This window comes from Sturnus vulgaris, chromosome 4 (genome assembly GCF_052056855.1).
Source record: "Sturnus vulgaris isolate bStuVul1 chromosome 4, bStuVul1.hap1, whole genome shotgun sequence".
Lineage (NCBI taxonomy): Eukaryota > Metazoa > Chordata > Aves > Passeriformes > Sturnidae > Sturnus > Sturnus vulgaris.
The window spans coordinates 37,090,933-37,114,555 of record NC_142246.1 but is presented as its reverse complement, the minus strand read 5'-3'; the positions used below and the strand labels follow the sequence as shown (position 1 = coordinate 37,114,555).

General features: G+C 38.0%; 1 long non-coding RNA gene across 4 annotated transcripts in view; it reads left to right on the top strand.

Moving 5' to 3' along the window:
* LOC106854553 (uncharacterized) overlaps positions 1–23,623 on the top strand; it is a 371,490-nt gene that overhangs the window by 26,000 nt on the left and 321,867 nt on the right. For all 4 annotated transcript variants that reach the window (XR_015803163.1, XR_015803162.1, XR_015803160.1 and 1 more), the window contains exon 5: positions 20,956–21,015. This is a non-coding gene — a long non-coding RNA (uncharacterized LOC106854553). The remainder of the gene's footprint in view (positions 1–20,955; positions 21,016–23,623) is intronic.

The following is a 23,623-nucleotide window of genomic DNA, read 5'->3' as shown; positions in this document are numbered from 1 at the left end:
AGAAAAAGGTGCAAATAAGATTTACCCCATGGCCCCCTCTTTGGTATCCATAACTAGTATCATTGCTCACCAAGGTTACTTCAAACAATAGAGGTTTATACTATTCCTCAGTCAGTAGAAAGCCTTTAAAATACCCCATTTCTAGTAATTCTCTTGACTCACCCTCTAGCTCAGAGTTGATTGCAAAGGAATAAAATCAAAACAAAAGAAATAGGCTGAACCAAATACTCCAATGCTCTTTCAGTTGAGAAAAGCAAAAAGAAAAAAAAAAAAGTTTATTTTTTCCTGGTGTGGCATCTGGAAATTTTGTTTAGGCCTGGAAACAGATTATGCTTTTTATAAATACTTTTATAACTATTAATTACTTTTTATAAGTAGTCCAACCAGGAATCTATGAGTTGCTTCCCTAAAGCTTTTAAAGTCCTGATATATGATTTTGACAGTTGATGATTTGGTTTGCTATGATATTTAGCTTCCTTAAGTGTTCTGGCACTTTTCCATCAAAACTTTTTTTGACTAGTGAAGATTATCCCAGCTCGAAAAGAGAGAAAGGTGATTAGGGCACAGTGATCATGAAATACAATTCTCAATATTTGGTGAAATCAGGAGGAACATCCGTAAGACTTTTTCCTTGGACTTCTGGAAGGCAGACTTTGACTTATTTAGGAGACTTATTCAGAGAATTCCTTGGGAAGCAGCCCTTAAAAACAAGGGAGTTCAGGAAAGGTGGGCGTGCTTCAAAACAGAGACCTTGAGGGCGCAGGAGCAGACTGTCCGTGTGTACCCAAAGATGAGTTGACAAGGCAAAGGTGCAGCCTGGATGGGAAACAAGGTTTCTATTGGGGTCGGGGGTGGTCCCTGACAATCCTTTTTTAGGGCTCGCAGATATTCAGGGTAAGAGTGGCCAAATAAGAGCGGTGCAATGACCACGGCTTAGTAACATAAAACACTTTAATAACAGTGAAAAAGTGGGATGAGGCCTAAAAATCTGATTACAGCAACCAAGGGGATGAGGCCTCTTTAGGAGCCAGTGCTTGTAGCCGAGGGTGAAGGGAGGTCCAGGGTTTAAATATGGGGTAGGAGAGGAGGTGGAGTTGAGGTAGGGTCCAATGGGTATAGGGGAAAGTGGAGCAGAGGTGGAGTAAGGGAAGGTAGGGTCCAGTGGGGTAGGTGGGGTGGAACAATGCACCAACTGGGGGCCAATAGGAACACAAGGAAGGGAAAACATTCTGGATATGGGAGTGGTGATAATTGACTAGTAAATTAGATATTAACGTGGCCAATCCCATAACTCTTTGGAACATTTCTCTGGGGTCACCACAACTTAAACAAGTGCTTCCCATAGTCTAGGGTTGGGATACAACTCTTCTTCAGTGATGGTTGCCTGACCTGGACTACCAGTCAGTCTGACTCCCACAGGTTTCAAAGGAATTTGGGAATAAAAAGAGGATGAGTCATCTTTGGAAGGAGGGCCAGGTTTCTCAGGAAGTATTTAAGGGTATGTAGGAAAAAAAAATTAGGGAGGCCAAAGTTCAGTTTGAACTTAATTTGGCAACTTTTGTAAGGGATAACAGAAAATATTTTTACAAATATATTAATGGTAAAATGAAGGGTAAGACCAACCTTTGTTCTCTTTTGGATGAGTGAGGGAACTTAGTAACTGCAGATGAGGAGAAGGCAGAAGTGCTTAACACCTTCTTTACCTCAGTCTTTAGTGGGAAGATGGCTTGTCCTCAGGACAACTGTCCTCTTGGGTTGGTAGATGGTGTCAGGGAGCAGAATGGTCCCCCTGTTATCCAGGAGGAGGCAATCAGAGAACTGCTGAACTGCTTGGATGTTCATAAATCTATGGGACCAGAGAGGATCCACCCCAGGGTGATGAGGGAGCTGGCAGATGAATTTGCAAAGCCGCTCTCCATCTTTTACTGTAAATGGCTCGTTCACCTGGTTCACTGGTGAGGTTCCAGATGATTGGAAGCTGGCCAGTGTGACACCCATTCACAAAAAGGGTGGGAAGGAGGATCCTGTTAATTATAGGCCAGTTAGCCTGACCTCAGTACCGGGTAAGGTAATGTAACAGTTTATACTGAGTGTCATAACAAAGCACTCACAGGATGGCCAGGGTATCAGACCCAGCCAGCATGGGTTCAGGAGGGGTAGGTTGTGTTTGACCAAGCAGGTCTCCTTTTATGACCAGGTGACCCGCCTGGTGGATGCAGGAAAGGCTGTGGATGTTACGTACCAGAACTTCCGCAAGGTCTTTGGCACTGTCTCCCACAGCACACTCCAGGAAAAGCTGGCAGCTCAGAGCTTGGGCAGGAGCACTCTTGGCTGTGTTAAGAACTGGCTGGATGGCTGGGCCCAGAGGGTGGTGGTGAATGGTGCTGTATCCAGCTAATGGCAGTCACCAGTGGTGTCCCCTAGGGCTCTGTGCTGGGGCCAGGGCTGTTCAATATTTTTATTGATGACATGGATGAGGGCATCGAGTCTGTCATTGGTAAATTTGCAGGTGACACTAAGCTGGGAATGTGTATTGATCTGTTGGAAGGTAGGAGGGCTCTGCAGATGGATTTGGAATGGTTGGATGGATGGGCAGAGTCCAATGGGATGAAGTTTAATAAGTCCAAGTGCCCAGTCCTACATTATGACCACAATAACCCCCTGCAGTGTTATAGGCTGGGGATGGTGTGGCTGGACAGTGACCAGGCAGAAAGGGACCTGGGGTTCTGGTTGACAGCTGGCTGGACATGAGCCAGCAGTGTGCCCTGGTGGCCAAGAAGGCCAATGGCATCCTGGCCTGGATCACGAATAGTGTGGCCAGCAGGAGCAGGGGGGTCGTTCTTCTCCTCTACTCAGCACTGGTGAGGCCACACCTTGAGTGCTGTGTCCAGCTCTGTCCCCTCAGTTTAGGAAGGACATTGAGATGCTTCAGTGTGTCCAGAGGAGGCAACAAGGCTGGAGAGGGGCTTGGAACACAAACCCTGTGAGGAACAGCTGAGGAGCTGGGGTTGTTTAACCTGGAGAAAAGGAGACTCAGGGGTGACCTTATCACTCTCTACAACTCCCTGAAAGGTGGCTCTAGCCAGGTGGGGTTGGTCTCTTTCACCAGGCAGCAAGTGGCAGAACCAGAGCACACAGCCTCAAGCTTTGCTAAAGGAAAAAAAACGGTTGGATATTAGGAAGAAGTTTTTCACAGAAAGAATAATAAAGTATTGGAATGCTTTTCCTGGGGAAGTGGTGGAGTCACCATCCCTGGATGTATTTAAAAAAAAGAGAGGAGGTGGCACTTGGTGCCATGGTTTAGTTGAGGTATTAGGGCATGGGTTGGACTTAATGATCTTGAAGGTCTCTTCCAACCTAGTGGTTCTGTGATTCTATGATAGTGTCACAGTGATTCTGTGGTAATGTCATAGTGTCTAGAAAACAGCATGTACAATGTGTTACCTGCATTAATTCTGTAACCTGTTCACTCTGCTTTTGCATGGAATATGACTCTAAGGAAATATTCTGTAGAATAATACAGTGAAGGAAAACAGATTTTGTTGTGACCTTTAAGCTGAGCTTTTTTTGTCCTGAACCACATAATTTTGTTAAATACAAGGGAAATGGAGCCAGCCTGTGACCTTTTGTTACTGTGTGGCTTTGAGAAATGGCAAAAGTCATTCTGGTGCTCACAAGTTCCATTACAGAGATCTTTTTTTTTTTTTTTTTTTTTTTTTTCTGGGGGGCGAAAAGCCCCACCAACCAACCTTGAAAAGATTTACAATTGTAGCCCCTTACCAGAAAAATGGAACTGTTTTCAATATTGGCAGAAATTAAAGCTTCTTCTACAGAGAGTAATATCTGAAATTAATTACGATCCTTGTTTTCCTCAGCCCTTTTTGATACCACAGGTACTTAAGACCTCTGAGGAATGGATTTTCACCTCAGCAGTCCTTTCAAGAAAGGAAGCTCTAGCAGAGACTCCTTAAATTATTTATCCTAATTTTCAGGACTTTTGTGAATCTGCATTTGTAGTTCTGTATCTTTGCTGCAACCGAGTAGTTCACTTTCAGCTGGTGTATCACTCATATCTTACTAATTGAGAGATACAATGTCCAGCGGAAGGAAAGGTGGGCTTTGTTTTAAATATTGATGTTGCAATTTAATCTTCTTCTTTAAAATCTTTTCCCACTCTAGTATTCAGTACATGGTTACCAAGGAATAGTGATGACCTTCCCTGGGTGCCAGATCCTGTAAAGGAGGACCTGTTCCAAATCAATCCTTCCTTAGGACTGGACTATTGGAGTCATGCATGCTACTCTATAATGCTTTGCAAAAGTCTTGTCATTTACTATATAGTGAGATAGATTTAGAGCACTAAAAATATTATGTGTAGAAGTTCCTTTTGAGTCAGGATTAACCTTGAAATGTTCCTTTCATTTGTTTCTGCTAGCAGGCTGCTAAATGAAGCTGCTCCCATGGTTCTTCAAAGATATACATCCTCTGGACAGTATTGAACCTTAAATGTGTTTCCCTAAAACTTATATTGAAGATTCTTAATGTAGATATTTGCCTTATCTTCTTTACCAGAGAGGATTTCACCTTTGTGCTTTTGACATTCTTCAGTTCTGATCATTGACCCCGTTCTGAACATCTCTCTTCTGGCAGGTGAAGTTGCATTGTAATAAATAGATAAAAGTGCTGCTTTGGAAATGTGCTCCCAAGCAGGCAGACTCAGCTAGCCCTGTATCTCTGGAGTGTGAAACCACAGTGTACTCATCCTGTGCCAGGTCTTCCTTTTTCAGATGGCTTGTATACTTCCAGATCATGCACAGATTTAGAACTGGACAAACCTGTTTATGAGAGCAGGCAATCCAGTCAAGTTTTTTAAAACTTGTTTTACTACACTTTTAAAACTACACCCAATGAAAAAAGCCTAATATTTCTGATGATAGTCTTAGTATTGGAGCTGAGGAGCTATATTAGTGATGGATGTTCTGAGCAGTATATTTCCAGTTGAATTCAGATGATGAGATTGCTTTATTTTGATCAATGTGAGTGTACTTTGTAGAAGGAAAAAACTTCAGAAATGCTCGTTTCTTTAAGCACTAAAGACTAAAGTCTTCTGGATAGGCAAATAGTACTGAGAAACTTGGATCCAAATCCAGTTTGCTGCCTTGGACCCATGCTATGTTTCCAACAGATGGGCTGAGAGAGTTTATAGATGATGAAGATAAATAATGTGCGTGTACTGTGTCACTGACAACTGATGCTGTTGTGTTTTTAAGCTTCAGTTCCCTCCATTTAGCACTGCAGTTCTCTTCTTCTGCCTTGGGCTTTCGGGAGGAGTGAAACACTGCAAACCATTAGCCAGAAACAAGAGACACATCTGAGTTGTTAATCAAGGACAAGGTAGATTGAAGGATGGAGGAAAAAGGCTAGGCTGCCAAGTTTCTGGTACAATCCTGAATGAGCAAAATCTGAAACAGCTTTACCAGCTGTCACAGCCTGGAAGTGGGCATGTTTGCTGTAAATTCATGCTCAGCTGAATAAAGACATTACTCCATGTATTAGGGAGGTCTTATGCTTTATTGTGTAGTTGCCTTTATTGCAGCAACTACTTAGTCATAGAAGTGTTGACTAACAAGCTCTCAACTTTTAGAACTATCTTTAAGAATCTCCTAACTCCAGCAACAAACTTCAGGTACAGAGTGAGGAGTAGGATGCAATCACTGTACTTGCCAAGATAAAATGAGAGGAGAGAAATCAAGATGGAAGAGAGAGAAAGAAAAAGGTCACCAGTCCTTAGATCTCATGTCCTTCCTGCTCCCATGGATGGTTCAGATCTGAGGTCACCAAAAGGGACAGAATGAGTATGGGACCTATCCACTTCCTTTTATAGTTTACCTGGTGAACACCTCTAGTGTAAAATAGATTTTTCATACCATTTGTACATGTGTGTTCAGTCCTTTGGAGCCCTCCAGGAAGTGATGGGGCAGGACTTGGGGGTCTGTAGTGGTTATAGAGGTCCTCGGTGAGCTGTCCAGGAGTCAACACTTTTCTAGACAGAGGTGCACTGAGCATGAATGTCAAGGCAGGAAAGGAAGATGGTTCAGAACAGCACTGCCCCATCTATGCAGGACCCTCTTTTGCAATTGCAGCTTTCCTGTTGCAACAATCAGAATATTTGAAATAAAACATTCTTATGAACTTATGCCTGGCCCTCTTTACCAGCCAGTTCTCCCAGCTAAGGTACACACAATACTTAAGTCATGTTTGCCTTGTAAAGCTGTATCCTGAAAATACCTCGGAGATGATGGAGCAAGGCAGCTTCACAAGCAACTGGAAAAGGATTGTGTTTTCAGTTAATGAAGTGGCTTTACAGTGCTTTTGTTCACTTTTAGGAAAGTAAAATGTGCAGAAAAGAAGCAGCACTAGTAGATTTGGGAGACCCTTTGTGATAGTGTGGTAGTAAGAGCCAGGGGAGGAATAATCTTTAATGATTAACAACTAAAAGAGATGTATGAAGGCAATGAAAACAAGGATCTCATAAGGGAGAGGAGTATTGATGTGGCAATTGTGCATGGTGGATTGGCAATAAAGGAAAATAGAAGGGAATATGGCAGGGATGCCAACTCAGGTCTGTTAAAGTTTTTTAGCTTGCTGCTTAAGGATCAATACCTTATTAGAGAATGTGTCTGAACTATGTGGATGTGGGAATACTTTCTAAGCAAGGAAACTGCAGAGATTTTCTGGCAAGATCTATCATCTGAATGATGAAAGAAGCAGGATCTTTGGTGTGCTCTGGAGCTCCCTATTCATATTGATTTGGAGTTAGTGGTAGCAATTATGATGTGTGGTACTCACACTGGTGTAAAACCTACCAAGTTTCAGTTCTGAGCTTTTAGTTTGCCAATTATTGGAGCTGCTTCAGTCTGCACTCATTTACCAGTTCATTCAATTGAAACTTATCATGACATGAGGTACCTGTCTACTGATCTGCTTGAATCCAGCTGTCTGATGTAGAGAGGAAGCCTAATTTTACTTGCCACTGTCAGCTCTAAATGTGTCAATAAAAAACTACGTGTAATGTCTGTAGTCCTGAAACACATATGAAGACATTCCTTTTAGTCTGCATGCTTGCTTTCTTGGTTATCATCTTTCCTGTGATGACAGGAAAAAGCCTCTATTTGTTTTCTCACAGTGCCTTCCTTTTGTGTAATATACATTATAGGAAGGTTAATTGAGACCCAGAACTGGTATACTGAAAAATTAAGATCTCTTTGCCTAACTGAATTCTTGTCCATGATTTGGAATTTTCATACTATTTAGTGAGACCACTGGAGGATGAAAGCAGTCCTATTTCGACATGAGGAGATACATAAACTCCTATTTGGCAAAAGAACACTTGCTAAAATAATAATACTGCAGTTTGTTTTTATAGTTGAAGTAAAAATCCAAGAGCTGCAGCTTATATTTTACATAATTAATAATGCCTCATTTTGTTTTTTCTTTGTTTGAATTCTGTTTTAACACTTAACGGGAAATTAAACTCCAGATTATTTGTTTAATTTTTGTGAAACAAGTGAGGCAAGAAGTCCTGTGTTCACTGAAGGTTAATTAAAGTGCATGTAAACAGACTATACAGGTCCCCCTAAACCAAAATGTAATCTTTGGTACATTTTTAGGAGGGAAATACTGTGGCTTAGTTTTAAGGTTTCCATCCTATTTGAAAAACTTGGAGAAAAATTATTTGCTTACCATTATTAGGGAGTGGATACTGGATCAATAATGACCTTGCATTTTAGCTTCCTGCCAAAATTCTCTCTACATTGCTGTGTGTTTTCTGGATGTACACAGCAACTGTTTTTCTTTCAACCCGAAGTATCAATTCAGGTTCGTTGCTATTTTTGCCTTGATTCATTTTTTCACTCTGTTGATACCTTTTGGTTCTTTCAAGGTCATTTTCCTTATTTCTGTGATTTGGAAGGAGGGTCTTTACATTTATCCCAAATTCTATGAATGATAGCTAAATCTACAACATGAGAAGATAAAAGGACACATCTTTTTCATCTCACTTTGCTACACAAGATATTCTAAGGAGAAACCTATCTATTTGCTGCTGTGAATTGATTGCTTAATTGTACTGAAAATCATGTTGAAACATTTCACATATTTTTTTCTTTGAATGATCGTGCTGCGGTGTCCCCATTTATCTGTCCTTGTGCCTTGCAGTCAAAAGCCTATTCTCATGAACTGCAGTAATGAAGATTAGACAGACTCTGTTTGAGAGTGTTAAGTTTTAGATATTGTTTTCCAAGCAAATAACTACCTGGCACTGAAGGGGTTTCCCCATTTTATCAGTGCAGTCAGTTAATCACTCATGGGCTACAGGGGCTGCTTTTGCTGTTTGTTTGCTCCTGGGCCACTTCTTGTTGCTTGGATTGTTTCAGCATATTGCATCATCCTGTCCAGAGCTCATGCAGAAATGTTAGTAATTCATCTTAGCATTTTCCTGTGTCAGCTGAGGTTGCAAACCAAACTAACATCATTTTTCAAAATGCCACTTTAGGTGGCAAAGAGCTGAATCCTGTAGTCCTTACTCAGCCAAAAAAAAAAAAAAAAAAATCACGTTTGCTGATTTAACAGTATTGAATCAGACTCAACTGTCTATAGAATTAGACTGTTCTGAAGTTTACCACTGATTTTAGTTACTTTAGTTATTTTCTGCCAATATTAAGGATGAACTGCACTACGCTGTAGATTGTTTTTTACATGCTTGTAATATCTCAATGAAAGTTTGACATGTGAAATTTTATTTGCTTAGGTACAGATTCCCGTTATGTAATTGACTTGGAAATGTTTCAAGCACTAATGCTTTTGACTTACATTTTTGGTAATAGCTTCAGTCTTAAATACTTTTCCCTGTCTGGGGTTTGCATGAGGTTTTCTTTGACCTGTAGTCTTAAATAACCAGAATTTTGATGGACTTGTTTGCCAGGGTGAGGAGCTAGATGATAATGATAGCCTTCAAATTTAATTAAATAAAGCAGCTCAGCATTGAAAACATTCTTTTTAATGTTACAGAGACCTGAGAGTTCATTCAACTCAGCTCTATTGTTTACTATAGAATTCATAAATACAAATTATTAATAATGACCTACAATTTTTAGATCATGATATATTAAAAGTTAGAGCATGTAATCCCCAGTAAAGCGTGCCCTTCTCTTTGGGTTCTTTACTGTTGAAAAAGGTTTGTTTGCTTAAAATTGTGCTTGTCTTTTAGTGGTGTCTGTTGACGTAATAAGGTGTTACTATTCTGTATAAACCTTGCCTTGTTTTGTTGAAATACAGTTAAAAATATCAGTCAGTCATGAAATACAAATCTGTAGAAGATCATAAGTTTCTTTCACTAGAGGGGGAAAAAAAAAGCAAGTTGTTTTTAAAAGGAGTCATAGCAGTTACAGTTTTTATTAAAAGTGTAATTGTAACAACTGAAACTGTAGCACTTATTGAAAAACATAGCAACTTTTTACTTTAAAGAAAGGTTATGAAAATGCAGGAAATGCCCCCGTATCTATGGGTAAAAGAAATGTCTTCCAAGAGTTATTAGTTTTCCACTTCTATAATGTCATAGGCATTAATAAATCTTTTCTCACTCAATTGGCAGAATGATGACCTCAATTTCATAGACAGGTAAAAATGGAAAGGTCAAAAAATTTAGGAGCTAATTCTGGCTGCACTCCAGCATAATTTTTGTTTGGAGAGAGTGGTTTTGAGTGATTCCACTGACTGTTTCCCACTTACTCTTGTGGATTTACTTTGAAAGACGGTTTTGGGGTGCATAATGGCACTCTCCAGTGCAGCTTGCTCTGAAAGGAGTTGTTTGACTATCTAGGCAACATCATAGACTACTGTGTGATTGAATAAGTCATTGAAATGAGTTATAGAAACAAGCAGATGCTTAGATGTATTTGGCAGAGTATTTTCTCAGCTGACCTCTTATCCTGTAGGTTCCTGTGTTTCTGCTGTCATTCATGTGTTCAGAGGGCAGATTTAACTCCCCAGGTCTTGCACCACTATAGCTCATGCTGAAGGCTGAGGTTCCCTAAAATAGAATTCTTGAACTCTTAGTTAATTTTGGCCAAGTCATCTACCTTAAGATAGTTTAAAAAGTAACTTTTGCATTTGATATGTGACCCTGTGGTTTTATAGAGGGTCAAAACCAGCTATGTAAGATGTGAAGGAGAAACTTGCTCTAGATTTTCTGTATTCCAAAAAATTAAAGCAAAGGCAACACCAATGCAAGACATGTTCTGAGACAAATTTCCTTATTATCTTCTATCATCTTTTGTTTGTTTTAAAAAAAAAATTTAGGACAGTTTCTTGAGCCTGTATTTGTGCCTCAGGGAGTTGCTGGCTATGAAACTGGGGTGAGGGAGTCCCCTTGGCTGCTGTAAATCAATGTAGATTGATCTCCTTTGCCACTGTAGATCAAAGGCCATACTTTACTGTGCTCAATTTTGAAATATATGTGGGGGTTTTCTTTGGTTTTTGTTTTAGTCCTTGAGCAAGTTGATTACTTTTAGTATTCATAAGATGGTATAATTGAGCCCCTTAACTCATCAATTACAACAGATGAAAAACCTTTCCTGATTTTGATTGTTCTCCAAGCAAAGCTGAATGGACTAACTTGCTTTAAACAAAAGTGCAAAATGAAAGAGATGATCTGCCTTTGCACTAACAGCAGAATGTTAGATGAAATCGAGGTGTTTTGTCAGGAAAGCAATTTGGAGGTTTTAATTCTTTCCTTTGATGGGTCTGCTATTCTAAGGATATCAAACAAAAGCAGCACTGTTTTTCACGGATACTAAATGAGTATGCAGTATTCTGAAGGTGTATAAAATGTTTAAAAATCTGGATTTCATTTGCTGCATACTTTAACCAAGACATATTAATGTCTCATTAAATGTATGAACAGAAAATGTAATATATGGAGTCTACAGAGTAGAATCTCTTAGTAGATGGTCCCAATTAGTTCCAAGTAGTGAGCCATGGGAAAACATCTTATGAATGAAATTATCCACATATGTGATACCCTGTCTGTTTTATTTAAGGTAATTTTGAGGAAAAAAATTGTTTGGCTCAGTAATACTGAAATTAAGAAATATGTACCTAAGGTGGGAAAAGAGGAATACGCTTTCTACAAAACCTTTGTGATGTATCTCTGAGTGGAGTGCTATATATTGGAGAGGTTTCAAAGTGAACCATTTCTGTTTTCGACTACAGCCTGTACAGAAATGGAAATAAAGCAGTGTTTTTCATTTGGGAATGAGATCCAAAAGTTCAAATGTTTCAGAGTATTCTAACGAATTAATAAATTAACATGAAGCATCCTCTCTGTCCTACCCAAGACTCCTTGACTGATAACAGCATAATTGCTTGGACTGTAAGAACATCTAATATCAGAGTATTTTAGGGAAGTGTAATTGGTCCGACAGGTCGTACTAAAACCCTCAAGAGCAGAACTGACTCAAAATATGTGAATTTGTGTTCCTCAAAGTGAGTGTGTGTTCTCAGACCTTACAAGAGTATAAATTAGTTATACTATGGAAATAGTATAAATGTTATCTAAGTGTGTGAAAATGGGTGTGGGCAACAGTAGATTTTGGGTTTTTCTAAAGTAGGGAGTAGGTAGAGCTTTTCTGCTGCACTAAAATAAACATTAAAAGGTGGTTTAAAATCCCTCTACTCAATAAATGTTCTTCCCCATTTCAGGGACAAAGGGTGATTAGCAATCCTTTCTTAAGTTTTACTGTCATATATGCTGTAATTGTTCTGATAGTACATCTGGGGAAAGCACACATTTGAGAATTATAAACAACTGACTCCAGTTTTATAGTGGTGACATTATGAAATTGTGACAGCTAAAATAACTTGATATCTGTTGCTGACCTTTTCCAAAGATATTTAGTGTTAGAATGCTATTGGAATAATTCCTTGATTAATACCATGTGGAATTTGAAATTGCCTAAGGCAAAAAAAAAATAGAAACTGATGAAAGAGTGTATCAGCCTCAAGAAGTTCAGTTTTGAAACTGGTTTTGATCATTATTTGTTGTCAGAAAAACAGAGGATTAGCTAGAAGCAAGACACATCTCACATGTGGAGTGATGTTCTGGTTTATGTCTACTGTCCTCTGTTATTGTCATTCTTGTTCTTCTTTGCCTCTGTTTCAGATCCTTCTATTTCTCCAATGCAGAGATTTTGTTCCAGTAACCTGAACAGTATTGAATAAAGCTTGATATTGTAGGACAATTAAATAATAAAAACTTTTAAAAATGACACTGGGTGTCATGTGTATTGTTAGACACAGAAGTGTTTTACTGTGCTTACCTGTGTTTTCTTGTTTCCTTACCTTGTAATTGTGTGTATGGGGTAAATGAAAGGATAAAGACATTAGCATTTGGTGATGCTAATTCAAGTTACAGATAACGATATTACTTGCTACCTTTCATTCTGCCTTCAGAATAGGGAAACATGATTTTCTGTTCATCCCCTCCACAGGGATGTGCAGGACAGATTATCCATGCTGGCCTTGTACAAATCCAAGTGATGTGGCTCTTAGCTACCACCATTGAAGCTGCTCTTGACTTTCTGCCAGCTCTAGCTCTCTTGATATTCAATTTCATACTGAAAGGAAGAATAGAACAAAGATTAATGATAATCTGTCATGCTTTAGGATGGCTGTTGCTTTCAGGTATGCTCAGAAAAAATTCAGCTGTTTGAATTGCAGCAGTTATTTCCTTTGGTGCTTTATAATGATTTGAGCTCTTTGCCTGAAGATATTGTCCCAGGTACCCCTCTGACATGGGGTCATATTCAGTGTTCTGATTCTTCTCTTCAAAGCATCTAGGAGGAAGCACTTCTTTGATGTGGTATCCAACTGACATAAAATTCTGTAATAGATCATGACAAAACCATCGTAAGAGGACAGTTGATGGACTTTATTGCTGATGTGATTGTGGACAGCAGCAGATCCATTGCCTCCAAGATACTAGTATAAAACTCACTTCTCTTTAAAATATTTTTTTCTGGTGTCATTGTTTAATAAAAAACCTCTAAGTGTATGTTATTGTCTTCTAAGAAAAACAATAGACAGATTTCAACAATGCTCTTAGTATGTGGAGGTGCCCTAATGATATACCTGGTATCATACCTGAACAGACAGACTAAAATGCCCAGAAATCATCCATGGTATAAAACAGGTCAAGACCTATTTCACACCTTCCAAAAGAAGGTGCAGATAAAAATTCTGTGTCTTCTGTAAATACAAGTGCAAGACTGAGCACTCCAGTAACTTGTTATAAAAATGTAAACTCAAGAATTTGCTGAATTTGAGACTAAATCAATAATCTTTCATCAGATAATTTACTGCAATTTGCTGATTCCCTGTTCTCTACAGTCAAAGTGCTGTGTGTTGCAACTTGTGGTTCAGTTCTTCCAGTTCTATTTTGGTGGCTTTTGGGCACACAACTTGGCACTATCTCTGGATGCAAACTGAGAGGGCTGTAAAACACTGTGCAGCTTTGTGCTCCTCTTGCATGGCACTGGGGAGGGGGAACCCTCCCAGAGATCAAGTACCGATGTTCAAATGTAAGCTCAGTGAAAGCAGAACTGTTAAACATTCTCACAGTATAAAAATTGTTTAACAGAACTTCCCAAGAAAATTGACAGTATCCTTCCCACCTACTGGCTAGCAATGAAGTCAAATTGACAAGCAAATAGTTCTCTGGTTTTTTTTGTTTGTTTGTTTGTTTGCTATTTAGGTGTTGTGGTCTTTATACAGGACTTAAAATGTCCACTGCCCTAAACTTAGTATCTGAAATCTTAGAAGTCTTCTTTACATTTGTTCTTTTCTTTTATAGCTGTGGTTCTTTTTTTTTTTTTTTTTTTTTTTTTTTTCCTTTTTTTCTTTCTGGACTTTTTCTGGTGTGTTAGTTCTATGTGGATATTTTTTTCCTGGGGATCATCTGCATTCTTTCCCTTTTACTTGTTTTATTTTTATTTATTTATGTGTATCTGACACTACATGCTCATAGCACCTTTTATGTTCCACAGCTGACTTTTAATTTATGAAAGATGCTAAGTGCTACAAAAGGACTGACATATGAAATACAGGTGGATAGGTGAGCAACAAGACAAGACAGTCAGCTTACAAAAAATTCCCAAACAAATGTCAGCAAACAAATGGTGTCCCAACACATCTTAGTTTTATAGAATTTCTCTATTTTTTACACATTGCTCAATATTTGGCAGTTTCAACAGCCTTTAAATGGGAACAATTGCTTTGAAAAATGGATTCAGATTATTTAGTTTCACCCTACTCTCTAAGCAGCAACGTGTCTTCTGCTGAAATGCTATTTTGTAACTTCTAGGAGGATCCTTAGTAAATGATGACCTGTGCCCTCTATGTCCCATCAAACAGTGGGAAATACCTCGCTTTCTAGCGAACCAATACTTTCCAAAATATAATAGTGTCAAGCCTTTTCTTCATCAGTGTCATGGGAGACAAAGTTGTAGCTGCTTTTGTCTTGCAGCATGAAAGTTAGTATAGTCTAGAGCTCATTTGGTAGAAATTATAGTTTGAATCAAAGCTGTTGGCTCAGGCATAAAAAAGATCCTTCTTCATAACCACTTACCTTATGTCCTTCCTGTGTGTGGGAAAGGATTTGCTGAGGGATTTGTGGCATGGCTATGGCATATGAATGCCACGTGTTCTGTGCAGTATGGATGAGCGCTAAAAAAGGGGAAAAAAGCTGGTTTACGAACTGACACGGACAATGGCATGTCTAGTGAAATGCTCACTGAGGTCATTCTACAGCAGCCATTTAGGCAGACAATTTATTAGATATTCAGCTTACCCTGAGAATTGTCATTTATCAGTTCTGAGTCTGTAACGTGCTAAGGCTGAATGAGTTTGCATTGAATGTGTGTTTAAGGAATACCACACAGCCCAATGTTTTAGTCTGTTAGTGTTACTGACTTTCAGTTCAATGGAATTAGCAACCCTGACTGGGCTTGATGGGCAGGTTTTGTGAAAGGAACTTCATATTTGGGAGATAACTTGGAGCCAAACTACAAATACCTTCAAACCTTACTCAAACATGCTCTTGTGCCCACTCTGCCTTGGTAAATCTCAACGTTTTCCTTACCTTCCATGTTTTATATGAAGCACCTATACATCCTCTTTTCATTTGCCCTCTCTTTTTTTTTTTTTTATTTTTAGTTTTTCCATTGATTAGCAATGAAGTGCACAAAGATCAGGATTCTACTGTTTAGTTTTTTAGTTCTTCTAGGAAACAAGATTTTGCACAAGAGGCACACCATCATATGAACAAAGACTAGTAAAAAATGTTTACTCCTAATAAAGTGAACTTGTGCCTTGATCCAGTTTTTGACTCTTATCAGCAATGCCTTTGCAAGCTAGCAGTATGCAGGATTGTTTCTGAATTTAGGTGACACAGGATATATTTTCAAGTCTTCATTCTTGTTGGGATCCCAATATTAGAAAAGTGAATGATCTGGAAATTTAAAAAGTAAAAGTAATTTGGATGGAGTGGAAGAATGGGATATCGAATAGATTCTGGATGTTTGTGGTATCGTTTGTAAAATGACCAATCCCATTTGTCATTCAATTGAAACATGTTTTAATCTGCAGGGTTTGGATTTTTGGATTTCCTTTTTTTTTCTTTTCCTTTTTAATGGGAAGCTGCACACACTTGTTTTATTTTGTTCTCTTTTACTATTCTTTCTCTCGAGTGCTTCTCCAATGACAGCCGAAACCTTACTATTCTCATAAAGTACCTGTAGCCTAAATATTCAGAGTTATTTGTCTTTGGTCTGGGAGTCTACCTACCCTTTCAATCCATTTTTATATTATGAAATATTGAAGTTTTGAATGACGTTTATCATCCTTTAGCTGAAGGAAGAAAATTCATTGCTGGCAATAAATGGATGCAGGCATACTGCTATTGCTGAAATAACATCTGCTTATGGGACACACAAAGAGATTATGATTTTGATCCAATATTATTTTTTTCCCTACATCAGTAGGATTACATTGGGAATCACAACTTTTTTTATTCTACATAATACTGCTAAATATTCTCAGCAATTCAAATCAGTAACATTTTATAAATTAGCATATCATATAAACTCAAATATGTACTCCTTTGGACTGTTAAATCCTGCTTTCAGCATAAAGACAGATTGTTGGTGTAGTAAATTAAAGCTGCCTTACTGCAGCTATTTTGTCCAATGTTCTATCACAGACCCATATTAATATTTTATCCCCTTTAATATCATTACATGATGCAGGCTTAATTTAAATAGATTTGACGGGCCTCTTGGTTGGCTTGACAACCAGAGGGAAAAATTAATGTTCTGCATTTAATCTCAGCTCAAGGCACTAAATTATTTTGGAGGTCGAAGCTGTCATGCACATCATGCTAAATTATTGAATGTAATAGCTATTAGCCTGATGTCTATTTATAGATTTTTTAAAATTATTGTTTACTTCAAGTATCTTCAGCTAATTTTGAAGGGAACATCTTAAATTTTTCCCATGCAATACAGTACTACCCTATCTTTTACAGATGCAGTAGTGGAGGTTTTTTAACCAGCAACTGAAAAGGAGATGATGGAGTTGGAAGTCTTTAAAGCTATGGAAACAAAAGAGCTTTTCTGCTGATGGATTTCGTGGTGTACAGAGACTGTGTAACATACTCTTAATTACTTCAGTTCAAATATATTTAACTTTGAAAGTTCATAAAGGAAATAATTGTTTTCTTATTTTTACTATTATTGAAGAGACATAGATCCCAAGGAGGGATGAAACTGGTAAGCACATAACTCAGAAATCTCAGCTTAGAGCTTAAGGGCTGTTACCTGAAGAGTGCCATATGCTTTAGGAAACATGTAATGCAGGATGGACTGAAACATAAAATGTTAGTAGCAATTGTTTAAAGACTGTTTTAATAGGAGTGACATTAAAGTTTGAAGTAATGTCATTATTCTCACTGACAATGGTGCATGTTTGTGTAGTTTTGCATCTCCTCTGCTGTCCTAATTTGTCATGCTAAATAGTGCCAAACAGTATATATTCCTGAACAATGTTAGACTTATAGGTCTGGTTTTTTTTTGTGAGGGCTCTGAGGAAAAATAGTCTCTAGGGTGTATCACACACCACTGTCTTCTGAATTGCCCATTTTCTCCCTCTCCTGGTACAAGAACGAGTTTCTCTCTGGTCCCACTGTCTTTTATGCTCATCTTTTAAAGATTAAAATAAGTTCTTTATCGGTATCATTTAATAGCCATCTCTATATGACACTTTGTGAAGTTAAGCTTGTCTGTTTCTCTGAAATAGCATGAATTGTCACCAGTGGATTTTAAGGAACTGTGAACATCTGGAAGACATTCCCTTGCCATGGGTATGATGGACCAAAAATATTTATGTGCTGCAAAACTGCCTGTGCTTAAAACAAAGTTTACCACTGTGCTGGTTGTGTGAGTTGCCACATTTATTGTTTAGATGTTATATCATTGATTCAATATTAAAATATCTAATATATTAAACTTACTCTTTTTAGACATTAGTGTAATCAGAGTACAAGACAGCATTCCCTTTCTATTCTGAAAAAAATAAATTCAATGCATCCTTATACAAAAGCCCACATACAAATTTATTTTTTGGATTTATGTTGCTTTGAACTAAGTCAGGATGAACAAATGCCTTTAAAATAATATAGTTGTAATTTAAGTTGTTCCCTGTTTTGACTGCACTAGAATGATTTTTGTTTCCTTAGAGTTAAATTTTCCTTTTTTCTTTTTTTTTACAGTCTTCTAAACTCAAGCCCTTATCAGTCTCACACCAACTCTTCAACTGCTGCAAGTTCATTGTTGCAGCATAGCACTTGAAACTTTCCTGTGGCAGACGCTTTTGAATAGCCCAAATTATAAATAGGAATTGATAGATGCAATAATTGCCTTGGCATCTGTCCACAAATGTCTGTAGCAAAGCTGGGGATGAAGCCTTAGGCGGCTCAACTCAGTGTGCCTTGACCACAGTCTTTGTTGACTCTAGGGGAAAGGGTTGTGGCCCTTCACTTTAAGAGCCAGATTATTTTCTAAGCATTTTCAGTTATTTGTTACAATTTCTCTTCTTTGAGATTGGAAAGGGAGATGGGAAGAAGTAAATTCCTTCTTTTCTCTTGACCCCTTCCCCCAGCTTTTTAAAATTTTGTTATTTTTGATCTGATAATTCTAAGTAGAGAAAATAATCCTAAAGCTAATGTTAATCCTTTATGGACTTGTTCTCACTTTTCTCTGAAAGATATTGGAAAAGGAGGGGAAAGATTGGGGCAGGATTTTCTGATACATTATTACATCCTTCAGTGTTCCTAATATCGTATCTCTGATGGTAATGAATGCTAGGAACTTCAGAGGGCTTTTTGTAAAAAAACCTAGCAAACCAACGAACATCCAAAACCCAAAAATTTCCCCTAACCTTACCAAAAGCAAAACAACATACCCATGATGATTGTTTTTCAATAGCACTATAACTTCTCCTTTTTGTGGTTTTGCAGCTTTTCTACAGTCTTTTTCTCCTCCATGCATTCCAAAGGCATGCCCTTAGATTTCAGAAATACAGGAGAGACTGTTTCCCCTGGTTTTATGTGAGCTTTGTCTTTTTAAAAGTACCTTAAATTTGAAACTTAACTTCAATGTATCTTAAAATAAAATCGGTTTTTTAAAACCAGAGGTATTTGATAGCCTTGAATGTTTTTTTCCCCCCTCTCCCCACCCGCTTTGCCCTCCATAAAGGTTTATTTGCACGATATCCAGGCCTCCAAGTGGATGGGTGAAGAGCCAAAGTTCTCACCAGACACCCTGCATTGAGCATCCATACATATGTGGGCGTGTTCCTGTGGTTTAGATATGTTCCAGCACGAGCTCAGTTTTGGTCCCTGCCTCTCATCCTTGGTGTGCCCTGCCTCCTGCATCAGTGGAGACATGAAGTGTCTTAATTGCTCAGGCTTCTAGGACGGGTGCTGATCCTTTCCTTACAGCATCTTAGTTACTGAAGCATGTACTTTTTCAGACCTTTTGCTTACTGTTTTCTGTACTTCTTGGTGGACTCGAGAGACATGAAGATAAGTATTTCAGGCTTACAAAAGAATATTCAGAATGAGCACAGCTGGTAGAGGACACATACAGATCCAGACAAATAGTAGGACCCAGTATATGCTTTGTTTGCTTTTTCACTATTTATTTAGTTTTATTTTGTCTGACTCACTTAAAATACATCTTCCAGAAAAGATTTATTTTTTATCTTACATATAGTTTCTCCTCTAAGTCAGGTAGCTTTTCCTGCAAAAATTACTGGCTATTTAACAGTAAATAGAAGAAGATTGAGTCTTGGTTGCCTGCTGGGGATATTACTGCTATTTATTTTACTACATTTCTTCTAATTTGTATCTTTAAATAGTACTTTTTGGCATATTGCTACACTTTAAATTCCTGATCCAAAATTTAGATATAAAGGTAGTCCACTAACACTGAGTGAAGTCATATTTATAGTTTGAGAAGTGCAGGAAATTCAGTCTTTAACCAAGATTATAAATAACTCATAGACTCCTTTATCCATCGCAGCCTGCCTTTTGCTGTTTACTGTGAAATACTGATGAAAAAAATGTCTATGGGTGTATAACACACTAGAATAGCTTTCTGGATGCAATATATAAGTCATAACTTTCTGTGCTCTCTTTGTCACTCTTTTCCAATGAATTAACACGGCATGCCACTGTTAAACAGTCAGGGTATGTCTTCACAAGCAGATAGGAGTCTGTCCTTTGATTTTGTGAGCAAAATTGAATGAACTGAATATGATTAAATAGTCTTCTCTTTAGTTTGGTCAGCTAGGTTAGGTTTTCTAGCCTGGCCTAAACAGTGTTTTCAAATCCATTCAACTGAGTACATGACTATAAAAGTACATTGAGTTTTTGCCTTATTGAGACCCAGCCTTAAATAAGTTAGTTGGGAAAGGACTTGAGGATGCCAAGTTCAACCTTATTTACTTTAAAGTCGATGGTATTTTTGCTCTTAACTTCCATAAGATCCCAAACATAGTATAAAGACATGATTTCTCAAGCTATTTCACTAATTAAAAATTGATTTTTGGCTTTGTGTGGATTAAAGTTGCTACATACAAAGCTGTAGGTGGTTTTATGTTTCTGCACTGAAACCTCGGTTGCCATACAGCTTGTACAAGAACTGAGCTGGAAATAGTGGTAAGTCTAATTGCTCTTTAAAAACAATGTAAAATACTGCCAACAATAGTACAGCAACCGTGTCTACAAATTTCTTGTTCCTGCAAGAATTTCACTGATTTTAGTAGAAAACACTTAATACAACTTCCAGAATCAGCATTAACTAAATTTTTTTTCCCAGGCAAAATCCAAGTTCTGACTGCATATCAACTTCTTTTGTTCTTTTTTGGCTAAAATTCTTAAGTTATTTTTGGGCTGCTGGTTTGCAGTTTCCATGATGATTTCAATTAGTTCTTCCCAAAGGAAAGCAGCAAACACCTTTTGGATTTGATAGTTTTTTGTTCTCACATGGAAAAATCGTGGCAGCTGTAAACAGATTACTTTACAGAAACAATGGTGCAGAATATCTCTCCCAACATCTGTTCAGCAACACTTGGAGTTGTTGCAACAACATTTTTTAAGTGAAGAACCCTTTTTTGTGACCTATTTTCAGTTTTGAGTAGTGCATTGGAGTTCATAGTGAGCTGAGAGGAAGGTTTGTCTGGACCATAAACTTACAGTACTGTTTTACTATTGAGCAATTCTAGATTCTCAGAAATTAATTATCTTAATAATTTTTTTAACTTTATTTTTCATTTCTCCAGGCAAGTGCAGACTGGCAAGTATACAAGAAGTCTTCAAATCTGTGCTAAGAGTGACATATGGTGAGTGTATGACTTGAATGTTGTGAACCTAGGACTGCCTAAATGACATCTCAGCTAAGCACTCACATTTAATGTGGCTGCCATTCAAGATCCTGCTCTCTTTTTCCTCATTGTGTCTTACATTGCAATGAGGAGAGTGCAAGTTAATCAGCAGGTGAGTTTCTGGTTGTAAGCTGTGAATCAAAGGGTTGGACTGTCCGAGGAAGCTCTGGACCTACAGGGGGATGTAAGAGATTAGATTTGCAACTCAGAATGGTTCAGGTGTTTTTGCTTCTGGTTTTGGACAAGGATATGGACTAAGTGCCCCCTTTAAAGCACTGCCAAGGCTATTTCCTGATGGTTCAGGCTTAACCATGTTATATCTTATGGTGAGCACATCAGTATGGGTGAGGGCAATATAACAATGAAGAGAACTTGAACTTAAAAGAATGTACTTAAACCAGTTCTATGTATTTCTGTGTGTCATTCAGAGGGTAGGCATCTGTGTGTTTTTTAGCTTTCTACTATTGTGGATACACATTGTGAGGTTATGTTCGCTCAGGTTATAACATTGAATTGAAAAATGAAAACAATGGAAAAAATTCTGTTGCCTCCTTATAATACATAAAAATGTGATGCAAAATGATAGTTGGAGTTAATCAGTGAGTCTGTAGACCAGATGTGAACTGGTATCATTAAATCATTGACCACAAGGAAGATTTATTTACCTGCTTGTCTCCAGTGTAGCAATAAAATATGTGGGTGTCCAGAAATATGTCACAGTTGTCCTGCTGTTGTGGTGTTATAGGACAAGTTGTCCCTTTAAGTAGCTAGCTTTTAATGCTGTTTTTAATGTGCTTAGTTACTTGATTCTTTAGCTTAAATAATTGAAGTAGAATATGCAGGTTAAGTTCTATCACTTGTTTGTAGGTGGAAGCTGATGAAAATCCTTCTCATTTTGCAATTTTTCCTAGGGAAAGTGACAATATTTTTCATATTTTCCAGAGCAGCCAGCCTCTTTTCTATGCTGCTATTCAATAAGATGAACTAAGCTCTCTGAGATCAGCAAAAAAGATGTTTGAGCAACACAGACTATTAAAAAGGATTAAAAAATGTAGCTAGCTACACATTTTAATAGAATAGATATTTTGCAGGTGAAACATTCCTGTATAAGCAATTCTATTTCTTGAAGTCCACAAACTTTTAATGCTCCTTTCATTATTTTGTATAATTTCACATCATATTTACATCTACCTAGAATTCCCAATGAATAAAATCTAGTGTGCTTTCATTTCTCAGTGGCGATCCTGCTATGCAGTCTTACCTTCTGTTGACCTACATTTGAAGTGCAGCTCTCTTCTGAAAAGCTGACACTGTTGAAAAGCATCATTTAGAATGGACTTACTGCTCAGCATGCCATCTTAGAGTGAAACGTCAGCAAAAAAAATTAGCATTTCTGCTTTTTCCTGTGCACAGCTTGGAGGTGATAATCTCTAAAAGAAATACAGGACATTTGCATTGTGTATTGTTCAGGGCTGGTTGTTGAGCTTCTGTAACATCATGGAAGGGTCCAATTGCAGAAGGTGTGGTGGTGGTTCCACAGGCCCCAGCAAAGTGGGGTGGTGGGGTTTCTATCAGCAGAAACCCTCTCCTCAACTGGTTGAGATCTGTTTGAAGGCAAAATGAGAGATACATTCCATCCTTCATGCTGCATAAGCAGTGCTGCTGAGTAGCATTGAACAGGGCCTGAAAGAAGTACCAGATTTTTTTAGCTTTCCTGGCTAGCTCACTTTTCTTTGAAAGTGGCATTTATGTATGTATTGACTGGTGAGGAACATTCTGGATGGAAACACTAGCAGCTAGGGGTTAGAGACATTAATTTCTTCTCTGATTTTTTTTTTTTTTAATGCTGTTAATTTTCCTGTAGGTAGAGTAATATAATTTTTGGTATCAGTTCTGACTCTGAGTTTTCTTTAGCCATTATCAGGGTTGGAAGTAGAAACAGTAGAAGGTGGGAAAGAGAATGGAATAACAAACTTTAGAGTATCTTAATCAAGAATCATTGGAGACAATTGGAGAGGGATCAAGAATAAAAGTAGTATCAAGCCAGTGAGATTATGGAAACTGATTTGTTTTAATAGCAGAATGACCCACAATCCATTTATCAAACTGTGGTGAAGAAATGGTAAAGATGAGGTGGAAATAATTTGCTGAGAGGGACTTAAAAAGAAATAAGTTGGATGAACTTTGAAGATATTTTGCAAGGTTTAAGACTTCCTCAAAGTTTTTTAAGTTGGTGCAACTCCTAATTGAAACCGTGTTATAATGGAGCACCATGGTAAGAAAAGATTGCCAGAACATCCTGGCAGGATATAGAAAAAGCAGTGAGAATTTGCATGCTGCAGACTAAATCAGGCTGTAAACTGAGAAGGAAAATAGAACAATGATATCTTAGGAAGGAGCTTATAATCTAATTTAATATTGTAAGAAATAATGCATAAGATTTCACAAATCATGAAAGAATGACCTATCTTAATCTGTGTCCAGGCTTTGGAAAGATAACTGTGAGAAGTGAGAGAAGTGTACTGAAGCCTGAAAGCAAGAATGGTACCTGAGGAGGAGCAAAATG